Source organism: Equus przewalskii, chromosome 14 (assembly GCF_037783145.1).
Source record: "Equus przewalskii isolate Varuska chromosome 14, EquPr2, whole genome shotgun sequence".
Taxonomy (NCBI): domain Eukaryota; kingdom Metazoa; phylum Chordata; class Mammalia; order Perissodactyla; family Equidae; genus Equus; species Equus przewalskii.
In genome coordinates, this window is record NC_091844.1 from 4609694 (window position 1) to 4633414 (window position 23721).

General features: G+C 43.5%; 1 protein-coding gene across 1 annotated transcript in view; it reads left to right on the forward strand.

Annotated features, from left to right (window-relative positions):
* The first annotated feature begins 211 nt into the window (after positions 1-211).
* The window catches only part of TGFBRAP1 (transforming growth factor beta receptor associated protein 1), a 75168-nt gene continuing 51658 nt past the window's right edge, over positions 212-23721 (forward strand). The window contains exon 1 of the mRNA XM_070573371.1: positions 212-350. The gene's annotated coding sequence lies outside the window, so the exon portion shown is untranslated. The remainder of the gene's footprint in view (positions 351-23721) is intronic.

Sequence of the window (23721 nt, forward strand, 5' to 3'; positions counted from 1 at the left end):
TGCCACTCACGGGCACCCGCCGGCGCCAGGCGCTGTTCGAAGCGCTCGAAGGAATCGGCTCGTTCCACCCTCCGGCCGCCGCAGCGGGCGGGCGCTCCTGGGATCCCGTGGGCGGGAGGGCGCCGAGGCAGGAGGGGTGTCCCCCGGGCCGGGCACGGGGCGGGCCCGCGGCGCACCGCGCTCCCGCCCTCCGCGGCGCTGGGCGGCCGCCCCACGTGACGGGAAGCGGCGGCGGCGGGGCCGGGCCAGCCAGGAGCGGCGGGCCGGCGCGGGGCGGCGGCGGCGGCGGCGCGGGCCCAGGCCGCAGGGCCGGCGCGGGGCGGCGGAGGCGGGCGGCGGGCGCCGCGCGGGTGAGTGCGAGGGCCGGGCGGGGCCGGCGGGCGCGCAGGTGTGCGTGCACCGGCGGGAGCGGAGAGGCGGGCGCCGGGCGGACCCGGGCAGGTGTGCCGGCGTGGGGGCCGGGGGCTTGGTGGCTTGCGCAGGGGTGGGTGGCTTGTCGTGTGAGGAGGGAGCGGGTGTGAGTGGGTGTGTGTTTGGGGCAGGGGAAGATCGGAGTAGTCCCTGTTTGGGGGAGGCTTTTGGTTTTATGGAGGGACGGGCCCAGAAGGACCTCACCCTGGGCCCCTTGCCCCCACCCGGGTGTGGAATGGTTTGGTCGCTGAAATTGGTGTTTCCTGGAGCGCTTGGGATTTGAGAACTCAGATTCCGGGTCACATTCGGGCCGGAATTGTTGCTCTCAACTGGGAGACTGGGCAGGGCTGTGTTGGGGAGGAGGGAAGAGACCTCGCCCCTTATCAGCCCAGATCAACGGTTGGCGGCTGCTACCACCATGGGATTTTTCCTTTCCATTGCTTTCTGGAGGTGCGGGTGAAGTTGGGTTTCCCGCTTGCCGCCTGTGTGTTATATGGGGATGACTTTAAACACAGAAGCTGTAGTCTCCAGTTATCGGCACCTGTCATTGCTTCTGCGGAAGGGCTGTTGGGTGACCCTCACAAAGCACCCGGGCCACTCTGGGAGCCCTCCCCGGCTGCTGGAAATGAGGGTTTACACAGTGCTTCTTAATGCAAATGGACTGGATTGGGTGTTGGGGCCAGAACCTATCCCAGCGGGTTTAACCCTTGGTGAAGTGCTGATGGGCAGGCCCCTGTCCATGCGGAGGGAAGGCAGCTGCAGGAGATTGGAGGGACAGGTTAAGGCGCTGAGACAGGTGTGGGAGGAGGGTCCTGCTGCAGCGTCAGGTGGCTTACTTGAAGTCAGAACTGAGGACTGGAGGGCCTGCCAATGCCCACTGCGTCCTCCTCGTGGGCCCTCTTATCTCTCTTGGCCAGCCGGAAGCTGGTGGACAACTGAGGGCTCCCAGCACTGTAGGCATTTAGAGAGGAACATCTGGCCCGCTGCTTCCTTTTCTTTTTCCTTCCATTTCTGCCAGACAAGCAGTCTCAGCAGTCATGGAAGCGGCTCTTTCGTGTTTATGCTACAAAGAGCACTGACCAGAATCCCCTAGAACTGTCTGCAGCTGGCCCTTCCCAGGCCCCAGTTCATCTCTGAAATGGGGGCAGTGCTGCTCCTAGGTGGTGATGAGCGTGGGGCTGTGGGTTCACACCCTGACCCTGCCACCGCCTAACTGTGAGCTTTGGGTAGTTTACCGCACATTCTGAGTCTCAATTTCCTCAATCAAAATAGGGGTAACGTTAGAAAAGATACATGCATCCTGATAAGGAAAGTAGCATTTGGCACAGGGCCTGGCACTCAGTGGGTGCTTGATAAAGTATTAATAAATATAAATGAGGATGGTGGGCTCTGTAAAGTCAGTGCTTTTATGCTCAGAGTGGTTGCTACCAGTGAATGCTCTGCTCTGGAGTTCGGTCCTTGTGGGTTCTCAGTTCAAGTTTGCTGTACACCTCACGGTGTACGTGTTACAAAGGTGTGGGGGGAGACGCGCGGTAACACCGTCACCTGCATGCACTCTGCCTTTTCTCCTCGACTCATGACCATGGGCAGCAGTTCTCTGGTCCTAGAGTTGGGGCAACTTGTCCACCCCTGCAGGCTCCCAGTGCGCTTCAGCCTCTGCCTAACCCTCCAGCAACAGGGATTTGTAAGGGCCCATTCTTCCATCAGGCAGCTCCACTTGACAAGTCTTAAAAGTACAGAGCTCACTGTTGAAAAAAACACTAAATTTTCTAGGCCTAATTTGCAGCTAGCATTGCTGTTAAGAAACAAAAAGTAGTTATTGTGGCTCATTCCTTCATGCTAGTAGTAAAAATTTGTGATCCTTTAAGAAAACTCGAGGAAATTTTGCTTAATGGGTTAAGCATCTTCATCTTGGTCTGAATCCAGTCCTCATTAGAAATACGTTAAAGTAATCATCTGTGGCAGCCAGGTGTTTGGACACTGCCGAATAATTTGGCCCTTATTTTACAACTCATCTCCTCTGTGGCAAACCTAACCCGTTTTTCTTTATTAAAAAATACATAACTACTAAATGAATGTAGAAGTAGCAAGTTAATTTGCAGTTACCCCAAACGAACTTGAGTGCTTCGTGCAGAAGAGCAGGGGCAGTCATTGAGCGTGTTGTGAAATCTTACAGATGGTTTGAGATCAAGGGCTTTTCTTGATAGTCAAGGAGCTGCTGTTGGGTAAATTAAAGATTCAGGAAAAGTAATGTATGTAAAAGAGGACAGTTGCCTGGCATCCAGTAGGCGCTCAGTAATGTTTTGTGGCTGTTTGAAGGTCCGGTGTTGAGAAAGATGTTAGGAAGGAAATACCTCGGAGACTCATACACCCGCTCTGCTCCTCTTCACCTCCCCGTGCCTTCCTAAATCTCTTCTTCAGTTATACCTGTTGATGATTCTAGTCGAGGATCCATAGGATGCATACCTATGTCCACTCACATACACTGTATGCGTGCACAGATAGACACACCCAGATATATGTATACACACATGGGTGTGTGGTGTGTATATACTGTTTATGGTATATATACACATAGGTATGTATATTTACATATATATGTATTTAAATGTAACTGTGGATGGTTACATGTGGGTATGTACCTGGATAACATCAAGATGGCAAGTTAGATGTTAGACTTTAGCTATCTTCTTTTTTTCTTCTTCTTTTTTTAGATGCTCTCTCAGGTCATTGAAGCAGGTTTATTGTGCTGTAACTGGTCTTATGCTATGCTATGTCTGTCACGTGAGTGCAAAAGATAACATGAAACGATTGTCAAGTGGTGTCCTAATTTTCAAAGGGGGAAAAGTTTTCTTTGCTACAAGGCCATAAATTTGTTGTTGATTGCTGGCAAATTTCAAGATTGAGTCATTAGGCAGATGGCTGTGGGAATTTAGAGAAGACGTGGGGCCAGTGGGGATACAGTTCCGAAAGAATCATTTATGTCATGTGAATATATATCCTGTTTTGATAAGATTACTAGGTTAGTGGAGAAATGTGTAAATGTGTCACTCGTATCTGAAATTGAGCGAGGGAATGCTGACGCTGAACCCCATTTGGTGAGAAGTATTTGTTTGTGACAAAAGTCGTTTATGGCCATAGAGCAGGGGTAAGCCATTTTGGCAGCACAGAAACCTAAGGAGGTAGCATGAGGGAAACTAATAGGATTCTTCTTCTAGACTCAGGATGGGAAAGTGAGGGCCCTGCTTATAGCATGGGTCCCTTAGGAGGGGTGAAGGCAGGACGGTTGTCTGTAGGCCCCACCACAGTGGCCTCATGTTTGGAGTTGGTGCTTTCTTCGGGAGGGCTGAATTCTGGGAGAGGCTCTGAAATCACACTTGCCCCTTCCATCAAAAGATGGGGAAGAATATGGCCTTGGAGTCAGAAACAGAAACTGAGGTTGAAGTCTCTGTTTCATTGCCTTGTAGCTATGTAACCTCGAGCGAGCTGCTGAAAATCTCTGTATGTCTGTGATAATATCCACCTCTCAGAGGAATCGTGAGAGTGAAAGGGAATCATTTATATCGAGTGCACAGTATCTGACCAAACCCAGTGCTCAGAGTTATTAAGAGGCGGCCATCAGGCATTGGCCAGGGCCACAGTCAGTTGGTGCTCATCCTTCATCCAGACTTGGAGCAGCTTTTACCCTGGGCAGGCAGTGTGGTTCAGTGGTTAAGGGCATGTGCTCTTGAGTCAAGCTGCCTCAGTTGTAATCTCAGCTCCCTCTGGGTCATTCAGCCTTTCTAGACCTCTTGCAGAATGGAATAATGATAGTACTCACCTTGTAGGCTCACTGTGAGCATGAAGAGAGCACTTAATGCCATCTGGCACACGATGAGCGTTCCAGAAGTCTTACCTCCCCTGCGATACCCTGTCCTCCAGAAGAGCTGGAGAACAGTGCTGGAGAAGCATGTAGTCCAGTCCAAATTCCTACTTTACAAGCAAGTGACAGGCCTAGTGGCTCTAAGTGACTCACCCAAGATCATAAGCAGGTGGCCAAGCCACTAGACTCAGGATCCCCGGGTTAACACTGAGAACGTCTGCCTTGTACTGACCCAGGGGCCCCGGTTCGCTCTGGGGCTGTGGTCCTTACGGAGGGCCTTGAGAAGGCTCATGACCTGCTCTTTCCCAGCTCTGCTCACCTGAAGCCCTCTGTGCATCTCAGAGGCGCTTGCCGGCTGGCTGCTCCTGAGGCTCCTGTCTGTCAGATTTTGGACCCAGCAGGAGTCCGCTGATGTTCACTCCGGTCCCATCTCAGCTCATCTATGGGAAGTCTTTCAAATGAGCGCAAGTCCCAGACTCTCCCTTTGAAATGCATTCACAGGAGAAAAAACTTAATTTGTAGGTACTATTCATATCTGCCATTTTAAGCTAGAACACTAAACTTGAGAAAAGTCACCTTCAAGAGTAACTCAATTAAAGGATGGTAAGCTTGCCCTAGGAGCCTGAGGCCTAAGGGGGCTTTCTGTTGGACTGTTGTTTGTGGCCTGTTCCGTTTTGTCCTTTTTGGTTACTGATACCCAGATCATTCTGAACAAGCTCCTTTCCTGCTAGAAAAGGAGATTCTCAGCTCTCTGCTGTGTTTGGATTACTCTAAGGCAAGATGATAAACCAGTAAACTGTGATTACATTTATCTTTTTCTTTTACCTCTCTGTTTTGAGGTAATTTTGGGCTCACTGAGGAGCTTCAAAGTAGTATGGGCTCACATGTGCCCTTGACCCAGCTTCCCCGGTTGCTAACGTCTTGTATGACTGTAGTACAGGGATCAAAACTAGCAAGTTAGCATCAGTACTAGTAACCAAACTACAGACTATTCGATGTCATCAGTTTTCCGCTCATGCCTTTTTTCTGTGCCGTGGTCCTGTTTCTGATCCAGTTTCCTCGCATTGCATTTTGTTGTCAGGTCTCCTTGATCTCTAGTCCATGACAGGCCCTCCATCTTCCCTCATTTGCCTTGACCTGCACCCTCTTGAAGAGACTCAGGTCTTTGTGGACTGTCCCTCAGTTTGCGTTTGCATGGCCTTTTCTTGTGATTAGGTCGTGGTGATAGATTTTGTCAGGAATACCACAGTGGCGACATGCCTTGATGACATTTTAATTTGATGTTGGGATGCATTCCATGCCCCCCCCCGCAACAGCAGGAGCAGCTCTGATGAAACTCCGCTGGGGCCCGGGCCCCAGGAAGAGAGTCCCGCGCCCTTGCCCCTGGTGGGCTGGGACATAAATGTCGTCTTGTTCCCGTCATGTTTCTGTTTTGTTTCCACAGGCCCAGTCCCCCAATTACGCTATTCCTTTTCCTTGAGGATTTAGGAGAGATTTTTTTCCCAAGAAGCCAACTGCGCTTTAAAAAACAAAAATTTCAAGCCTTCTTATCACACACACAGAATTATACTTGGGACCACTGAGCCTTTAGGTCGTATATCAGTATCACCTCTTATCTGACTTTAGAGTGGTCACTAAGACAGCTCATGCTTTTCTTGATCTTGAGATGATGTCGATTGTAGTTAGATTCAGTTTATATCCTAAGAAAAGAGCTAATCAGCCCATAAAGCTAGCAATACTCGTCTTTGAGGTCGAACTGAAGTTTTGAGGCACTGGTGTGGTTTTGTTGAATGTGTTCTTTCCGTAGACTGTGAAGGTGATGGGCAGAGCACCTGTGGAGTCCTCCCTGGGAAGTGGAGGTGTTCGGCCGTTGGATTTTAGTAGAGGACATCGGTTACCATTTCATTGTGCTAAGTTAGTACAAAGAGAGCGTCTGAAGGTGGCCTGCAGGGAAGAACTTTTGCCAGCAAGGTTTGCCTCTTCTTACCCAGTAAAGAATTTTGAGCCCTGTGATTTGGTTATTCATCCATGGGAAGGTCAGAGTTTGTGCTTGGGGCCACGGGGGTGCAAACACAGAGGCTGGACCCTGGGCGGCAGGCCCCTTGGGAACTGTCCACACTGCTTCTGCTTTATTTAGCAAGCTGGCCTGAGCCAGGCCGATGCCAGCGCACGCCCTCGTCCCACTGAATGCACACCTGACTTTTCTGGGCTGTCCCAATCCAGATAGCAGGTCAGCCTCCTTGCTGGGTCCTGCGCTTGCTTCTAAGTTTTCGTCCCCTGCACATCTCTCGGGACCAGCCTAAAACAACACAGGGAGTGAGGAGAGTGTTCTGCTGTGTTCAGAGCACTGCGTTCTGGCCCCTCCTCTTCGCAGGATGAAGTCATCTCTCCGCTCTGTCCTCTGCGCTTTAGCTTCCTCCCCCCCATCCTATGGGACCAACATAGTAACCCGCTGACATGGAGCTGAAAACGGCTGATGAAGCTTGGGAGTGTCTGCGTTCTTCTCGGCCCTTCCCACGAGCGTCAGAATATGTGACAACTTTTGTTAATTCCCTTGTAGGTCTGGTTTTTAGAACTGACATATTCCGTTTTCTCAAAGATTGTCCCCTGTAATGCATATTGGTATCTGTCTGTGGCTTCAGGGTCTTAATAAATATGTTTACCCAGGTTAATTGAAAACCTTAAGGAACATTTTTTTTCTATAAAGGGAAAGTCCGTTATTAAGATGACGAAATACAAACTTTTAAAAAAGTCATTGTATTTATAGAAATACTGCAAATCATGGGATGATGCAAAGCAAGCAAGCACTGACTCTGAGTGCCCGAGTGCCTGTGATGGGCCATCAGCACGGGTTACGGGTGGGCCTGCGCAGTCCTCCCCACGCCCACTTCTGACACCAGCCTGACCCCCCCCCCCCCTTCCATATGCAGAGGCCACGCAGTAGGCAGGTGAGAATGAGGCAGTGTTTTTCACTTTAGGGACTGTTGCTGTTACATTCAATCGAACCATTGCAGTTAACGATCACTGTTTTCTGACTTACAGTTTCGGTCCCTTGAAAAGGTGCCCAGGGAGTAGTTTTGGTTCAGGATCGCTCTTGACAGCTGGTCGGCTTGTAGAGTGCCTTGGACTCTTGCAGGATTAGAGACTGGCTCTTTCGAACTCAAGCGGCTAGCTAATTCAAGAATTCATAACTGAATGTGGGTAACACAAGAAGTGACTAATGTGAAATAACATGAATAGGTTAAGAGCTGTAACTTCTCTTTATAAATAAGAGAGGAAAGGTTGGCTGAGGTTGGACTTTTAGGGGCTTCACGTTTTTGCGGAGTGCAGATGTCCTTTAGGCAGTGGCGTACTTTCTGGAGTGTTTGAAGGAGGGTAATGACGGGATGTTTGAGGTGTAAGGTCCGTGTTCCTTCCCATCTTCGTGTATTGACTTTGCATCTCTCCTGGCTTTGGGCCAAACATTAGAATGACCATTTGATCTCTATACACTTATAATGGACTATCAGAACTGAAGAAAAAAAATTTAATGTAAAGTGAGACAGTAGCAAATCTAACTTTAGGTCGAGTGTCATTTTAAAAGTGCCCAGGTGAAGAAGTAATCTTTAGTTTGTCTGTGGGGAAGGGCCTCCTGTTACAGGGCTGTGATACCCATTGATGGGTTTTTGGGTTTCTCTCCTCCGAAGTGGTGAATCTCTCGTGCCCACATAGCTGCACTCTTAGGGCTCTAAAGAGTTTGTTTGATTTTAAAGTGTTGATGTAATTCTCAAATGTGAGATTTTTGCTGCCACATAGGACACCATGCCCATCTTGATTAAGGTTGCTGTCATATTGTGTGCACATTCTGTGACAGGAGATAACAGAGTGTCATTCTTTGGTTCAAGAACAGTAATTACCGGTAAGGATCCCATCTTAATAAATGCTACTTTGTCATAGCATTCTTTTAGCAGAATATAGTTATTTCTGGCTCGGATCAGGAGTCTATATATATATATACTTTTAATCTTATAACATTGGATCTACAAGCCTCTTTCTACGTCTAGACAATCTGTCTACTTTGAACATTGCTATTATTCCATGTTCTTTCTGCTGTGGCTTTTTTTATGAGGCCTGGCTTTGGTGAGATTGAGTACAGAAAAATGCAAAGGGCAGCAGGGCAGTTAGTACCACCAGTCCTGCACTGGTTGAATAGTGTGCAGATACTCCTATGGCCTTGGAAGCTGCCGAGGAAGCTGCAGCCAGGTGGAGGTCCAGGGCGTAAGAGCCTGGCCTCTTGGAAGCAGCAGCCCCGACCCCAAGCAGGACACTTGCCCTCCTGGGTGTTCTACCCCATGTCGGTGTCTTCCTCCATCTTCTAATAATCCAGGGGGATTTATGGAAAGAATTGATCGGATGCCTGATATTGGGCTTTGTAAATATGGATACAGTGTAAACTAAGCATTGGTTTTAGATGAACTAAGAAATTACAAGTAAATCTCTTATGTAAATGGTAAATGTTTCCATTAAATGAAATTTTAAACAAGGAACATGCATTTTGTGAATCCTACCAAGATTATTAAATTGACATTCTCTATTTATTTCCGGGGTAAGCTGGTTTGGGGAAACGAGTAGAATTTTATTTTTACATATATATCTACTTTTAATGAATACATTTATGAGAATATCTATAGTCTGTGTGAGCTGTAGGGAAGAATAATAAAAGAAACTGCAGCTTAAGAAACAGAACGCTGCTAACACCTTAGAAGTCTGGCGTCGTCCCCTCCTGGTCCTGCCCACCCTGCATTGTGTGCGTCACTCTCTTACTTTCCTTTATCATTTAACTTTGTGGCTGAAACCCTGAATATTATGTTAGTTGGATTTTCATGTTTTTGGTCTTGGAAAGCCTTATATATCTTTGAGTCTAGAGTGTTCTGCAACTTTCCCCTCAGCATTGACGTTCATCCTTGTGGGTAGCTGTGTCCGTTCTCTCGTCTCTATGGTGGTCCATCCTGTTGAGGAAAGTTGAGTTGTTTCCAGTTCTCCTTTATCTGTCACAAGATTGCTGCCGACTTGCCTGCTTGTGCCCTGGTGAACATGAATTCTGTAGGGCATGCGTGCTTGCTCAGCAATGTCACGGGCTTCCTGGAGAACGCCAGAGTGGTCTTGGCGCTTGGGGAGCTTCCACCAGCCGTGGGGAGAGTTTTCATTGCTCTGTGTCCTTGCAAACACCTCGTGTCATCACACGTCAAACATTTTGTCAGCTTAGTGGGTGTGAAGAGTTTCATTGTAGTGTAGTTTGCAATTCCAGATGCTTAGTCAAGCTGAGCATCCTCCCGTGTCTGTTGGCCATTCCTGTTTCCTGTTCTGTGGGAAGCCTGTTTCTGTATTCTGCCCGTTCTTCGGTTAGATTATTGTTGTTTGCTTTCTGTAGGAGTCCCCTGTATCATCCACGTATGTTTTTTGTCAGATACATGATGTTATTGTCTTCCCCCGTCCCCATATTTTCCTCTTTTCACTTGCTGTATGGTATCTTTCGAAGAAAAGAGGTTTTACTTTTTTTTTTTTTGAGGCAGATTAGCCCTAAGCTAACTTCTGCCAATCCTCCTCTTTTTGCTGAGGAAGCCTGGCCCTGAGCTAACATCCGTGCCCATCTTCCTCCACTTTCTATGTGGGATGCCTGCCACAGCATGGCGTGCCAAGCGGTGCTATGTCCGCACCCGGGATCTGAACCCGTGAACCCCGGGCTGCCGAAGCGGAACATGCAAACTTAACTGCTGTGCCACCAGGCTGGCCCCCAAGGGCCCTACTACTTATTTTAGAAATTCTTTCTTACCCTAAGGGCAAAAAGATATTTTTTCATATTTTCTTCTCAATATTTTAAAGTTATGCTTTCATACTTAACAATCTAAATTCATCTGGAATAATTTTGATGCATGGTACAAGGTAGGAATCTAGATTCTTTTTTTCCTCCTTTGTGGATATCCATCGTCCCAGCACTGTTGATTAAACGTATATACGCTCTGTGTACGCCCCGTGATATACAGTGCCGCTCTTGGCATATTTCAGTGTTTCGTACGTGCGTGGTCTGTTTCTGGACACCCATAGGTGATCTCTTGGTCTCACCTCCTACCAGTACCACATTATCGTAATAACCATAGCTTTATATTACTGTTACCTGTTGAGTCAAGGTCCTTTACCTTTTTTCAGAACTGTCTTACTTTTTTTGGCCCTTCTCTGCCATATGAATTTCAGAATCTGCTGGTCGAGTTACACACACACACACACCCATGTGTACTTGTTAAAATTTTTCTTGGAATTGCATTTTTTCTCTGCTTCAGCTAGGGGAAATTTTTCTTTTTATTGAAGCATGATTGGGATATGGTAAATACACAGGACCTAAGTGCACATTTGAGTGAATTTTGACAAACCCACGCGCCTGTGTAACCCGTACCTCGGAGAAGATACAGTCTATTTCTGTCAACCCACAAGTTCCCTTGGGTCCCTTTCCATTTCGTCGCCCCTTTCTCTCCAAAGTCAACACTGTTGTGATTTCTATCGCTGTCGAGTAGGGTTGCCTCTTTTGAACTTCGTATAGGTGGAGACAGCCGGGATGCGTATGGCTTCTCTCATTCAGTGTTCTTGAGGTTCAGCCATGTTGCCTTCAGCATTTGTTACTCCTTTTTATTTCCAACTTGTATTCTACTGTGTGAATACGCTACACTTAAGTGGGTGCAAATGGGTAAAACTGAGATGTTTCCTGTTTTGGGCTGTTATGAGTAAGGCTGCTATGCACATTTTTGTACAAGTCTTTCTGTGGATATTGGTATATACTCAAGAGAAATGGAAACATTAAGAGTGGAATTGTAGGGTAATGGGATAAATGCATTTTAACTTTATAAAAACCACCAGATTTCCAAAGTAACGCTACCATTTTATGCTCCTTCTGACAAAGTGTGAGACTTCTGGTTGTTTTACGTCCTCATTAACATTTAGTGTTGTTGGTTGTTTTCACTGTAGCCATTCTAATAGGAATGAAATGGTATCTCATTGTGGCTTGAAGTAACTTTCTCAGATAACGAATGATGGTAAACATTGTTTCATGTTCTTATTGGTCATTCATATACCTTCCTTTTCAAATCTTTTCCCCATTTTAAAAATAAGTGTGTGTTTTCATTATTGGTTTGTAAGAGTTTTTTATATTCTGGACATGAGCCCTTTGCCAGAGGTATATATTGCAAATTTTTCTCCCAGTCTGGGGCTTGCCTCTTCATTTCCATAATGGTATCTTTCAATGGATACAAGTTTTTAGTTTTTATAAAATCCTATTTATCAACTTTTTTCTTTTATGGTTAGCACTTTTTGTATCCTAAGAAATCTTTATGTACCCGAAGTTCCCAAAGATATTCTGTTTTCTTCTGGAAGCTTTATAGTTTTAACTTTGAATTTTAAAATAATTTGATGCATCTCAAATTAATTTTTGAATATGGTGTGAGGAAGGGATAAAGTTAATTATTTCCCCTGTAAGGTTATCCAGTTGTTCCCAGCACCATTTATTGAAATGACTTTCCTTTCCCCATTGAGTTGCACTGGTGCCTTTGTCAAGAACTAGTGGAATGTATATGTGTGGGTCTAATTTTGGACTTTCTCTTCTAGTCCGTTGATCTGTTTATCTATCCTCATGTCTTAATTACTGCAATTTTATAGCAATTTCTGAAATCAGTGTAGGTCCTTCAACTTTGTCCTTCCTTTTCAAGATTGTTTTGACAATTCTAGGTACTTTGATTTCCATTTAAATTTTAAAACCAGCTTGTCAACTTCTGAAGAAAATCTGCTGGGATTATAATTTAGGTCTCCTTTAATGTCTAGTAATAAGATTTTATGATTTTCTCCACAAAGATCTTATACATCTTTGTTTGATAATTCCTTCATACTTAATTTTTTTATACTATTATAAATGTCTTTTTTTAAGATTAAAGTTTCTGTTTGTTGTTTGTGGGTAGAAATGCAGATTACTTTGGTATATTGATTTTTAAAAATTAAAGAATATTTCTAAATTTTTATTAATTCTAATAGCTTATTTATGAGTGTCCGTGCAAATGGTAATGCCATCTGTGAATAACTATGGCTCTGTGTCTTTGTTTTTTCAGTTCGTTGTAACTACTCTGCTTTTTCAATGGGCAGAGACTCCAGCCCAGTGTTCAATAGAGACTGTGTGCTGGTTTGCTAGGGCTGCTGTGCCAAAGCACCACAACCTGGGCGGCTTAAACAACACGTATTTATTGTCTCTCGGTGTTGGAGTGTGGCGGTCTGAGATCCAGTGTCAGCAGGGCTGGTCCCTTCTGAGGGCGCTGGGGGAGACTCTGTTCCAGGCCACCCTCAGCTCCCGGCAGCCTCAGGCGATCATTGGCTTACAGCTGGCTGTCTTCTCCCTGTGTCTTCACATGTCTTTCCTCTTGGTGTGTCCGTGTCCAAATTTCCCCTTTTTATAAGGATTCCAGTCGTATTGGATTAGTGCCCACCCTCGTGACCTCGTCTTAACTTGGTCATCTGCAGGGACCCTATTTCCCCATAAGGTCATAGCCACGGGTACTGGGAGTTCGGACTTCAGCGTGTTTTGGGGGGATAACAGCTGGTCGTAGCAGACATCCTTGTCTAGTTCCTTGTTTTAAAGGGAATGGTTTTACAGTTCTGCTGTTAAGGTTTTCGTTTGTTTGTTTACTTTACATAGCTTTGTCAGGATAATACGCTAAGCTTTTTGTCATGAATAGGTGCTGAATTGTATTTAATACTGTTTTGAACCTATTGAAATAATGTTTTTTCCCTTTTAATTTGTAAATATGGTGAATTAAACCAATAGATTTTATTACCATAAACCACTATTGCATACCAACTTAGTCATACTGTATTTTTAAAATGTATGTATTGGTTGATTCAGTGTGCTAATATTTACTACTGCTTTCATGTTTATTCCTGACTAAGAATAATCTATGATTTTCCTTTTCCCTATATCCTTATCTGGTTTGGATATCAAAGTTACACTTTATACTGGCTTCATAAAATAAGGTGGGATATGTTCTCTCTTTTTTTTATTCTCAGAGAAATTTATTATGTAAAATTGGAGTTATGTGATTCCTAGGTGTTTGGCAGAATTTGCTAGGAGAACCATCTGGACCTGGTGCTTACTTTACGGGACAGACAGAGTCCCTGAAATCAGAATATAGCTGGTGCTATTGTCTGGCTCATAAATTCATGCACATCAGCTCTCCTGGGCTCAGCTATGTGCTATGAAAAGAAATAGGGCCTCTAAACCCTATGTAGCTGATGTAACAGGTCTCCAAGGAAAGCACACAGAAAAAACCTTTTTAAGCTTATGGGTAATATCACAATCTCTGCTACCCTGCTCTGTAGCCAGAAAGAGTGGAACTGTCATTTTTGAGCTGAGGTTTAGGAACCCTCAAGAGCCAAAGAGAAGATGCCAAAAGCAACACATTGTTGGCTCTGAGCTAACATCTGTTGCCAATCTTCCTCTTTTATGGCCCTAAGCTAACATCTGTGCCAGTCTTCCTCTGTTTTGTGTGTGGGGTGCCACCACAGCATGGCTTGATGAGCCGTGTGTCGGTACATGCTCGGGATCTGAACCCATGAACTCCAGGTTGCTGAAGCAGAGTATGCAAACTTAACCACTATGCCACCGGGGTTGGCCCCAACAAATTCTTTTTAACAGTGGCTACAGATGTTAACTAAAAATAATGCTTCTCTGTACATCTGTAGAAAAAGGTTAGTATTTTTATGTTAGCATTTTCAGTTATCGGAGAGACAGTTAGATTTCAGTCGTCGGAGAGAATGTGGAGATAAGGGAACCCTTGTGCATGGTTGGTGGGAATGTAAATTGGTTCAGCCATGATGGAAATCAACATGGAGGTTCCTCAAAAAATTAAAAATAGAGCTACCAAATTATCCAGCAATTCTACTTCTGGGTATTTAGCCAAAGGAATGAAAACAAGGATTCAAAGAGCTATATGCAGTCTCTTGCTTACACATTATCTCCAACACTAATCTCTTGCCTTCCTGATGATAGCCATTTTAACAGCTGGGAAGTGCTGTCTCATTGTGGTTTTGATTTGCATTTCCCTGAGGATTAATGATGTTGAGCATATTTTCATGTACCTCTTGGCCATTTGGATATCTTCTTTGGCAAAATGTCTGTTTAATTTCATCCCCCCCCCCGTCCTCCTCCCCTTCCCCCCTCTTCCTCCTCCTTCCCCCCTCCTTTCCCTTCCACCCCCGCTCTGTTAAACCCTCCAGGCCCCAAAGCTCCCCAGTACATAGTTGTATGTTCTAGTTGCAGGTCCTCCTGGTTGTGCTGTGTGGGACACTGCCTCAGCACAGCCTGATGAGCAGTTCTAGGTCTGCACCCAGGATCTGAACCGCCGAAACCCTGGGCTGCCAAAGTGGAGCACATGAACTTAACCACTCGGCCACGGGGCCAGCCCCTCTTCTGCCCGTTTTTTTTTTTTTCTATTTTTTTTTGAGGAAGATTAGCCCTGAGCTAACATCTGCTACCAATCCTCCTCTTTTTGCTGAGGAAGACTGGCCCTGAGCTAACATCCGTGCCCATCTTCCTCTGTTTTATATGTAGAGCCTACCACAGCATGGCTTGCCAAGCGGTGACATGTCCGCACCCGGGATCCGAACCGGTGAACCCCAGGCCACCGAAGCAGAACATAAGAACTTAACCGCTGCGCCACTGGGCTGGCCCCATTCTGCCCATTTTTTAATTGGATTATTTGTTGGTTTTTGGTTATTGATTTGTATAAGTTCTTCATATATTTTGGATATTAACACCTTATCTGATACATCATTTGCAAATATTTTCTCCCATTCTGTAGGTTGCCTTTTCATTGTGTTGATTGTTTCTTTTGCTGGGCAGAAGGTTTTTAGTCTAATATAATTCCACTTATTCATTTTTGCTTTAGTTGCTTGTGCTTTTTGTTATATCCAAAAAACCATTGCCCAGTTCAGCATCATGGAGTTTTTTCCTTATATTTTCTTCTAGGAGTTTTATGGTATCAGGTCTTACATTTAGGTCTTTAATTCATTTCGAGTTAGTTTTTGTGAGTGGTGTAAGATAGGGGTCCATTTTCATTTTTCTACATGTGATTATCCCAGCACCATTAGTTGAGGAGACTATGCTTTCCCCATTGAGGGTTCTTGGCTCCCTTGTCAAATATTAGGTGACCATATAAGCAGGGATTTATTTCTGGAGTCTCTATTCTATTCCATAGGTCTCTGTGTCTGTTTTTATGTGAGTACCATACTGTTTTAATTACTCTAGCTTTGCAGTATAGATTGAAATCAGGAAGTGTGATGCCTCTGGCTTTTTTTTCTTGATTGCTTTGGCTATTCAGGGTCTTTTGTGGTTCCATACAAATTTTAGGATTGTGTTTCTATTTCTGTGAAAAATGCCCTTGGCCTTTTGATAGGGATTGCATCGAATCTATAGATGACTTTGGGTAATATGGACATTTTCGCAATAGGAATTTTTTCAATCCATGAACATGAGATATCTTTCCATTCGTTTGTGTCTTTAGTTACTTTCATCAAGATCTTGTCATTTTCATTGTACAAATCTTTCACTTTGTTGGTTAAATTCATTCCTAAGTATTTTATTGTTTTTGATGCTGTTGTAAATGAGATAGTTTATTTTGTTTTTAGATGTTTCATACAGAAACACAGCTAATTTCTGTCTGTTGATTTTATATCCTGCAAGTTTACTGAATTGTTGATTAGTTCCAACAGTTTTTTAGTTGAGTCTTTAGGATTTTCTCTGTTTAAGATCATATCATCTGCAAATAATGACAGTTTTGCTTCTTTCTTTCCAATTTGCATGCTTTTTATTTCTTTGTCTTGCCTAAATGCTCTAGCTAGGACTTCCAATACTGTGTGGAATAGGAGTGGTGAGAGTGAGCACCCTCGTCTTGTTCTTGATCTTAGAGCAAAAGCTTTTCAGTTTTTCACCATTGAGTATGATGTTAACTGTTGTTAACATCAGTTAACTCTGGGTATGTTGTATGTGGGCTTTATTATGTTGATGTATGTTCCTTCCATACCCTATTTATTCAGAGTTTTACTCATGAAAGGGTGTTGTATTTTGTCAGATGCTTTTTCTGCCCCTATTGTATTAATAATATGATTTTTATCTTTCATTCTATTAATATGATGTATCAGATTGATTGATTTGTGCATGTTGAACCATCCTTGCCTCTCAGGAATAAATCCTCCTAGGTCATGATGTATAATCCTTATACTGTGTTGTTGAATTTGGTTTGCTGATATATTGTTGAGAATTTTTGCATATATATTCATCAGGAATACTGGTCTATAATTTTTTTTTCTTGTAGTGTTGTCTTCTGCCTTTAGTATTAGGATAATGCTTTCCTCATAAAATGAATTTGGAAGTGTTCCCTCCTCTGTAGTTTTTTAGAAGAGCTTGAGAAGGATTGGCATTAATTCTTTTTTAAATGTTTGGTAGAATTCACCAGTAAAGTTGTCTGGTCCTGGGCTTTTCTGTGTTTGGAAATTTTTGATCACTGATTTAATCTCCTTACTCATTAATGGTCTATTCTGATTTTCTGTTTCTTCCTGATTCAATTTTGGTAGGTTGTATGTTTCTAGGAATTTATCCATTTCTCCTGGGTTATCCAATTTGTTGACATATAATTGTTCATAGTAGTCTTTTATGAATCCTTGTATTTTTGTAGTATAAGTTGAAATGTCTCCTCTCTAATTTCTGATTTTGTTTACTTGAGTCTTTTTTTCTTAATCTAGCTACAGATTTGTCAATTTTGGTTATCTTTTTAAAAAAACAGCTCTTAGCTTCATTGATTTTTGTCTATTTTTCTGGTCTCTTTCATTTTTTCTTCTCTGATCTTTGCTGTTTCCTTCTTTCTGCTAACTTTCGGCTTATTTTGTTCTTCTTTTTCTATTTCTTTGAGGTGTAAAGTTAGGTTATTTATTTGAGAGATCTTTCTGTTTTCTTGCCACGTACATTTATCACTGTAAACGTCCCTCTCAAAGCTGCTTTTGCAGCATCCCATAGGTTTTGGTATATTGTGTTTCCATTTTCATTTGTTTTAAGATATTTTTTGATTTTGCTTTTGAGTTCTTTGACACATCAGTTATTCAAGAGCATGTTGTTTAATTTCCACATACTTGTAGATTTTCCAGCTTTCCTCTTGTTGATTCTAGTTTCATACTGTTGTGGTTAGAAGAGATACTTGGTGTGATTTCAGTCTTCTTAAATTTGCTAAGACTTGTTTTGTATCCTATCATATGGTCTACCCTGGAGAATGTTTCTCGTGCACTTGAGAAGAATGTGTATTCTGCTTCTAGTGGATGGAATGTTCTGTAAGTGTCTGTTAGGTCCACTTGGTCTAATGTATGGTTCAAGACCATTGTTTCCTTGTGGATTATCTGTCTGGATGATCTATCCATTGCTGAAAGGGGTATTGAAGTGCCCTACTATTATTATTTTATCTGTTTCTCCCTTCAGATCTGTTTGTATTTGCTTAATATATTGAGGTGCTCCAATGTTAAGTGTGTATATATTTATGATTTATGATTATTAGATCTTCTTAAATGAATTGACCCCTATGTCATTATATAATGACTTTCTTTGTCATTTATTACCATTTTTGCCTTCAAGTCTGTTTTGTCTGCTGTGAGTTTGGCTACCCCCACTTTCTTTTGGTTTCACTTGCATAGACTGTCTTTTTCCATCCCTTCACTTTCAGTCTATGTGTGTCCTTAAAGCTGAAATGAGTCTCTTGTAGGTAGTATATAGTTGGGTCTTATTTTTTTTTTTATCCACCCAGCTACTCTGTGCCTTTTGATTGATGAGCTCAATCCATTTACATTTAGAGTTACTGTTGATATGTGAAGACTTACTAATGCCATCTTATTAATTGTTTTCTGGTTGTTTTGTGTTTCCATTGTTTCTTTTTCCCTCCATCTCTGCTTCCCTTTGTAAACTGGCGATTTTCCGTGGTCATATGCTCTATTTCCCCTTTAACTTCTATGCATCTGCTCTAGGTTTTTGAATGGCAGTACTGTGAGGCTTACATAAAACACTTCATAGATGAAACAGTTCCTTTTAAGCTGATAGCTACTTAACTTAGATCATCTACAAAAGCTTCACCCTTTTACTCCCTACCTTTTATATTTTTGATGTCGTTATTTACCTTTTTATACAGTGCATTCATGAACAAGTTAGAGTAGCTGTAATTATTTTTAATGCTCGTTTCTTTTGACCTTTATACTATAGTTAAATGGTTAACACACCATCCTATTACATATTTACTTTTCTAAGTCTGACTGTATATTTACCGTTACCAGTGTGTCATATTGTTGTATTGTTGTAAGTTGCTGATTAGCGTCTTTTCATTTTAGCTGGAAGAACTTTCAGCATTTCTTGCAGTGCAGGTCTAGTGGTGTGAACTCCCTCAGTTTTTGTTTGTCTGGGAATTCTTTATTTCTCTTTCATATCTGAGGGATAATGGCTGGATAGAGTATTCTTGGCTGGCAGCTTTTTTCTTTCAACACTTTGAATATGTCATTCCACTCTCTATCCTTGATTTTTGACAGTTTCATTATTATATGTCCTGGAGAAGGTCTTTTTTTTTGCATTGAGAGAATAGGGTGATCTGTTAGGTTCATGAAATTGGATGTCCAGTTTTCTCCCCAGATTTTGGAAATTCTCAGCTATTCTTTAATTTTCTCTTCCCTCCCCCCTGTTTTCTCCTTCTGGAATCCCGATCTTTCTAATATTTGTTCTTTTGATGGGATCCTTTAGGTCACGTGGGCTTTCTTCACTCTTTTTCATTTGTTCTTCTCTAACTGGGTTACTTCAGAATTCCTGTCCTCTAGCTCACTTATTCTGTCTTCCATTTGCTCTTCTCTGCTGCATATGCTCTTTATTGTATTTTTCATTTCATTCATTGAGTTCTTCAGCTCTGGAATTTCTGTTTAGTTCCTTATATGATTTCTATCTCTTTGGTAAAAATCTCATTTTGGTCATGTATTTCTTTTGAGATTTTGATGAATCGTCTTTCTAAGTTTTCTGTGGCTCACTGAGTTTCTTCGAAACAACTATTTTGAATTCTTTATCAGCTAGATCACAAATTTCATGTCTTTGAGCTTGGTTATTGGAGAATTATTATTTTGTCTTTGTGATGGGATGTTTCTTTGATTTTTCCTGTTTCTTATAGTTTTGTGTTGCTGCTTTTGTGCTTGAAGCAGCAGACGTCTCCTTAAGTCTTTACTAGTTGCCTCCAGATGGGGTATTCTGTTGGATGGTATTGTTACTATCTGCAGTATTCTCTGTCTTTGTATGGGTACACCTGTTGCACTCTTCTTGCTCCCTCTTGTGGTGGAACTCTCAAACTTTTCTGTCTTCTTTGTTTTTGGTGTTTTTTGTTTTTGGTGAGGAAAATTGGCCATGAACTAACATCTGTTGCCAATCTTCCTCTTTTTGCTTGAGGAAGATTATAGCTGAGTTAATATCCGTGCCAATCTTCCTCTATTTTTTGTGAGTTGCCACCATAGTGTGGTGGCTTGACGAGTGGTGTGTAGGTCCGCGCCTGGGATCCAAACCTCTGCTGGAGTGGAGTACATGAACTTAACCACTATGCCACAAGGCCAGCCCCTTTTCTGTCTTCTTTGGTTCTTAGAACTCACCATGCTGGCTACTGGAAGCCTCTCTTTCTTTCCTAGAAGGTGGAGCTATAGCTCAAGTTTGTGGTTTCTCCCTTGTGCATAGACTGTGGCCTGTCTTCCGAGCATGCTGCCTGTCCACCAGAGATTTCTCTCACCACCACACACAGAGGCGCACACAAGGAGTCAGCCACAGAGTGGGAGAAGTGTGCGTTTAGTACTCAGGCTGTTGGGGGTGCCCACAGGCTCCGACAGAGATCCCTGGGTGTGGTACTTAAAGAGGCTCATGGGTGGACTTCCTGCTAAGGGCAGTCAGCAGGAACTGCATCCCTTTAATGTCCTTTGAAGTTCTTATCTGCCTCTTTCCCAATGTCTTCACTCCCCCTGGTCATGGAGGTCCTGCCTCAGTACTCTGGGTCCTCCTGGAGAAAAAAGAGTTTCTCCAGCCTCATCCCACACAACTGTGGTGGCCAGGCACTCGCTCACCGTTATCCTTTACGCCGTGTGGGAGAGGTCGCTGCAGCAGGATAGTTCAGCCCCCTGCAGGGTTTCCTGGTGGGGGTAGGGGGGCGGAGGGGGTACGATGCCGGGAGTTCCTCTTACCACTGCTTCTGCTGTGACCAAACTTGTTTTCGTTTTGCTTTAATGGTACACTGGAATCTCTCCTCAGGAAGGCTAGACTTATGCAAATTCTCTCTTGAGTGTGGGTGTCTCCCCAGTTTAGTAATCTCCAGATTCTTTCCCAACTGCGGCAAAAGGGGTCTGGGCAGGTTTGCTGGCTCTGCAGCCCTCACCACGTTCTGTCTGTTTAGTACTAGATGCACAGGAGGGCAAGGCTCCTCCTGGGTCCCTCTGCGTACGGTGCTAGATCCCACATACTCACAAAGGTGCTTCTGTTCGCAGATGGGTGTCTAATTTGTTGTTTAAGAAGGAGGGTAAAAGAGGAATGTCCCACGCCACCATGATGCTGACATCATTCTCCTTCTGAGTTTTAGAAATTACCATCTAATTATCAGAACAGGTCCTTTATTTAAAGGCCTGTAGTGGGAAACTTATCTTTAACAAGGCTTGAGTGACTAATTACCAGGTAATGAAACAATATTGCATTTCGTTTAAAATATTATAGAATTATGACTTTTTAATACACCAAATTCTTTTCTTACAACTTGCTCCCCCCCTTTTCTGCCCACCCCAGGACTTAGACTAAATGTGAGGTGTTTGATTCTTTACATATATTCTTCACTGCAAATGTGTTTAGTTTGTCCCTTACACTAAGTGATGGCAGAGGCTAGAATTATGGACAGTATACAGTTGAAAAGTTAAATAGATGACTTTGATTATGAGTGCCCAAAGCTTGTTCCTTTCTTTCTTCTGCAAAGGGAGAGATAGAATTCCCATTTTAAATAGCAGAGTCCTAACATCAAAATCAAAAGCAACAAAAGCAGAAATCAATAAGTCGGACTACGTCAAACTGAAACTTCTGCACAGCAAAGAAAACCGTCAACAGAATGAAAAGGCAACCTACAGAATGGGAGAAAATAATTGCAGATCATGTATCTAGTAAGAGGCTAATATTCAAAATATATAAATAACTCATATAACTCAAGAGCAAAAAAACAATCTGATTAAAAAATGGGCAGAAGATCTGAATAGACATTTTGCCAAAGAAGACATACAGATGGCCAAGAAGTACATGAAAAGGTGCTCGACGTCTCTAATCATCAGGGAAATGCAAATCAAAACCACAATGAGACATTACCTCACACCTGTTAGAATGCCTATTATCAAAAAGACTAGAAATAACAGGTATTAGTGAGGATGTGGAGAAAAGGGAACCCTTGTGCACTTTGTGGGAATGTAAATTGGTGTAGCCACTATGGAAAGTAAAGTGGAGGCTCCTCAAAAAGTTAAAAATAGAACTGACATATGATCCAGCAATTCCACTTGTGGGTATTTATCCAAAGAAAACGAAAACACTAACTTGAAAAGACATCTGCAGCCCCACGTTCACTGCAGCATTTACAATAGTCAAGACATGGAAACAACCTCAGTGTCCATCGATAGATGAATGTGTGAAGAAATTGTGGTGTATATGTATGATGGAATATCATTCAGCCATAAAAAGAATGAAATCTCGCCGTTTGCAACAACATGGGTGGACCTTAAGGGTATTATGCTAAGTGAAATAAGTCAGAGAAACATAAATACCGTATGATAATCACTTATACGTGGAATCTAAAAATAAAAGAATAAAGAACCAAGCTCGTAAATACAGAGAACAGAGGTGGGAGCTGGGGGATGTGAGAAATGGGTGAACTGTTTTTGTTTTTTAGTTTTAACAAATTGAATAAAAAATAAATAGCAGAATCACTCTATCCTACCATTTTAAAAAAACAACCCTGATCGATCAGTCAATGAGGGAAGAAGTATCTCGTATTATTTTGCTTTCACAGACTTAGGTGTTTCTTAGCCTTCATTTCAATATCTAGGTTTTATTCATTAGCATTTAAATGGAAAAACTGTGTAGGTTGGGGTTTGGTGACTCTCTCTGGTCATGAGAAACAGATGGTGGTGTTTAAGAATTGTCTGTGTCAGAGATTAGAAAACCACTCCTCTCCCAACCACGGGCTTTCCCTGGGACCCCGGGGAGTTCCTGCAGCTTCGAGATAGATGGACACAATTCCTTCTCTGTGATGCCTTCTGAGCCTCACTGCTCACTTCCATGGTCTCTGTGAAGATGAGCTCTGTAAATGAGCATGAAAGTGCTGGGGGTGGGGGCATGAGTGTGTTTCAGTCTGTCTTTCCGAGGAGGTGGACACAGATTGCCCACAGCTGAGGGCAGGAGACAGCATCGTTTCGACTCTTGGTGCCCAGCTTGAGAAATAAAAACCAAAAGTTGGCTGGGTCCTCAGAGTGACACATTAATGATAAGATCAAACCTCACTTTTCCGTAGTGCTTTCTGTGTGCCAGGTTTTCAGCATTTTACATGAGCTTTTCTCAGCCCTCAAAGAATCGTATGAATTGGGTGCCTCTATTACGCTCATTTTACAGTTGAGGAAACTGAGGCCTGGAGAAGCCAAGTGAGTGTCCCAAGGTCACTTAACTAGCAAGTGGCAGGAGAGGGCCAGGAAGGAACTCTGCTGGTGTCCAGTGGGAAAACCTCATCCTCAGACCTGGGATGCTCTCCTTCCTGGGACTTCTGTTGACTCAGGAAAGGGAGCCGGAGTCTTCCTCGTGTGAGCTGTCGCCGCCCCAGTGGACAGGGGATATAAGAGATCATCGAGTTCGAAAATCTTTGGGTAGAAAGGCACCCAAATGCTCTCTGATTCCTCCCTTTCCCTGATGCATGAATCTTTCTCGAGTATTTCCAAAAGGTTTTCCAGGCTCTGCTGGAATGTCTTAAAGGGTTAAGGCATTTAGTCTCTCGTGAGGCCCCCCCATGTTTGGACAGCTTGAAGTGCCAGGACAGTCCAGCCAGCCTCCCTGTAATGTCCACCGGGTGTTCCAGTTCTCCTCGGAGCTACCTGATCTCCCTCTCTTGCAGAGGATGCCAGGGACTACCATGTGTACGTCTCCTTTCTGGCCGGCTGCAAACTCAGGGAAAGGCCGTCTCGCCTATTTCTGTTGCCTGTGACTTTGTGGAGTGTGAAACCAGAGTCCTCTTCAGAGGAAGAAGCAGGGAACCAAGGGTTAGGGTGTGGGGCAGTCTCTCTTCCAGGGGAAGTAATCTGTTAACTGACATGTCCACAGCCTTCTC